The sequence below is a fragment of the Nicotiana tabacum genome, chromosome 21, assembly GCF_000715075.1.
Source record: "Nicotiana tabacum cultivar K326 chromosome 21, ASM71507v2, whole genome shotgun sequence".
Classification (NCBI taxonomy): Eukaryota; Viridiplantae; Streptophyta; class Magnoliopsida; order Solanales; family Solanaceae; genus Nicotiana; species Nicotiana tabacum.
The window spans coordinates 61,280,564-61,283,493 of record NC_134100.1 but is presented as its reverse complement, the minus strand read 5'-3'; the positions used below and the strand labels follow the sequence as shown (position 1 = coordinate 61,283,493).

The 2,930-nt window shown below is 40.0% G+C and overlaps 1 long non-coding RNA gene across 1 annotated transcript; it reads left to right on the top strand.

The window, feature by feature from the left end:
* Positions 1-318: 318 nt before the first annotated feature.
* LOC107790224 (uncharacterized) lies at positions 319-2,708 on the top strand. Its single transcript, XR_001648984.2, has 2 exons — positions 319-1,075; positions 1,203-2,708. It is a non-coding gene; the product is annotated as an uncharacterized LOC107790224 (long non-coding RNA).
* Positions 2,709-2,930: the final 222 nt, after the last annotated feature.

Here is a 2,930-nt window from a genome sequence, read left to right as displayed (position 1 = left end):
TTTACTCCGTATTTCTCTCACATCTTTTATTTACTAATTTTCATTCCTTACATACTCGGTACATTATTTGTACTGACGTCTCTTTTGCCTGGGGATGCTGTGTTTCATGCCCGCAGGTCCCGATAGACAGGTTGAGAGTCCTCCAAGTAGGCTATCAGCTCAGCGGAAGGTGTTGGTGCGCTCCATTTGCTCCGAAGTTGCATATGTGGTCAGTATGATTAGGACATGTACTGATTAGTATGGCGGGGCCCTGTCCTGACCTTTATGACATTTATGTACTCTTAGAGGCTTGTAAACTTATGTCGTGTACGTGAAAGATTGTATGGCCTTGTCGGCCTATGTTCAGTATACGAGTGATCATTTTGGTCTTATAGACCCGTACGTCATATGTATAAGTCGGTATATCATGTCGAGTATTTCCTCATGTTTTATTCTACTTATCTCACGATAGCCTCTCCGGCTCATTTACCTATGATAGTATGATACAAGAGATACGTTATGTTGGTACTCGGTTGAGTAAGGTACCGGGTGACTGTTGCGGCCCATCGGTTTGGGTCGTGACAGATTACCAGGATGGCATGGGAGCACACGTAACCATACATCCTGGGTGAGCAAACATACACACATCTCCTTGCTCAAATCATGTTGGAGGAGAGCACTAGTGCACAGTTTCAAGCTAACATTTGTTTCCTTTTCTACAGGTTTTCCCAGTGATCAATTATTATGTCCACTGACTCCTTTTCAGGGTGTGGTGTTACCCACCTAGATTTTTATTCAATCCACTGAGAATCTATCAGTGGATAGAGGGAGATCCTTGGCCTACTGACCATCTGAATTGGTGCTTATGCACTGTGAAATCCAAAGTGCAAACCAACCGTCCTTAACACACAAACATAATTGCCCACACCTTAAAACACACCTACCACCACCAACGTATAGACATAACAACTACATTAAGTTAGTTGAACACCATCTTCCTTCTCAAATCCAAACACCAACCCAGTACCCTCCTAAACTGACCAACAGGCACACCAGTACAGAACATCACACTACACTCACACACACAATCCTTCAGGTATATGCCATTGAAATCATTTCACCGAGAAATCTCCCACCTCTAAATGATGAGTTTTTTGTCCAATTATTCTGGAAGAAAGACATGGATGCATCACAGAACACTAACTTTAGCTTCTCTTTTGTAGGTACAACTTTCCATGATATGCTCAATCCTTTTATCTATACTCAGTATGTGGTATTAGCATTTATAATGCTCATTCTACTAAGAACCTATCAAAGGCATACAACATATCACTCTTTGATGACCACTCATGATCGATTGAACATAACACACCCCGGTTGGGACAAATCTATGGTAGCATACCTAGCTGTCTCAATTGGTTCTATTTACCTTCGTCATACAGGGTCACATTCACACCCTTTCATGGTTCACATAAGATAAGAAGTGCTCATACACTACATGAAGCATTCTGCCTCTCTAGCTAACAACATCTCATACACTTTCCATCAACCACCAACATCCCACCACATTCTCCATTGGACTTCCAAATATGCAACAGCCATACATAAACATCAATTACATCTTAGAAGCTGGTAGATAGTGTGGACACCACACCCCATCTACTCTGTAGAGGGGGTCTTGTTTTTCACTAACATATTTGCTAATTTTGTAGGTACCATGAACATGTCTAACTCATTGAGATGTTCTCAGTGTGTTCTATTAGCATTTCTAATGTTAATTCCACTAAGAGCATCTCAAAGGGTGCAGGCAGACTACCCATTGTTAGTTATACACACATGCTCCCCTCAAACAAGCAACCAACAGGACACATCTAGGGGACCAAACCTAGTTGTCCAGGTTATTATAGTTGCTCAATATAAAGGGCACATGAGATCAAATCATCAGACATAGATATGATGTTAGACAAGGACCATCATGGATAAACCTAGGGGCTCAAACCAAGCAGTCTAGTATCCTTCAATTACCAGCAACCCCCAGGTGTAGAATCTTGCATTCAGAAAATGCATAAACTCCTACATCTGCTTCCACCTGCCACCAATTCAACATGAAAGCCCCAATTTTTTTTATGATAACAACAGGCTCTCAAAACTCTTTGTAATGTAGACAACTGCTATGGTCAATCACAGGAAACAACAAAGAATAGGAGACTTTTTTTGGAATTATTTGATGTTGTAGAACGTACATCAACAGTCAAGTTTCCCATGCTCCATCTCTTCTGTCATTCATAACATACACAGATAGTTTACTTTGGTAACTTTACTTATTTCTACTATTTTTTATCTTCACCATGGCTTTCTCTCATGATATCGTTAAAGTCGAGTCGAAGATAAATACATTGATCCATAGGATTGTTCCCATTAAATGCTTGTTTTTTTTTGTCCTCTTTCATAGGGAGAATCCACCTTCTATCTGTTTTAGGATCCTTTGTACATGGAAGGAATCCTTTCATCTCTCTTACTTAGTTGACCTAGGCTTAGTAAACATTGTTGTTTGGTGATCCAATTGACTACCAAATGTGGATAGTCAATTGGTTTGTTTACATAGGTCTAACTACACTTAGTGCACAGGATCCAATTGGTTATCATGTTTGGATAATTGACTGTGAGTCCATCATAGGTTTGGAGGTAAGGTCCATGTCCCCCTCCTTTATAGTACTTTACTTGATTTATATATAAAAAATCTAACTCTAGGCACAGCGCCTAGTGGATTGACTAAAGAAATATAAAAAAGATTTCAAAAGTCAATCCGGGTCCACATGATCAAAACCTGAGTCAAGGGGTAGATCCCGACTACTCATAATCCCATAAAATCAAATATGTGATTAGATTCCAAAACCAAGTCCAAATTGACTCCCAAATCCCCAATATTCACCCTCTTAAGTTGTAGACAA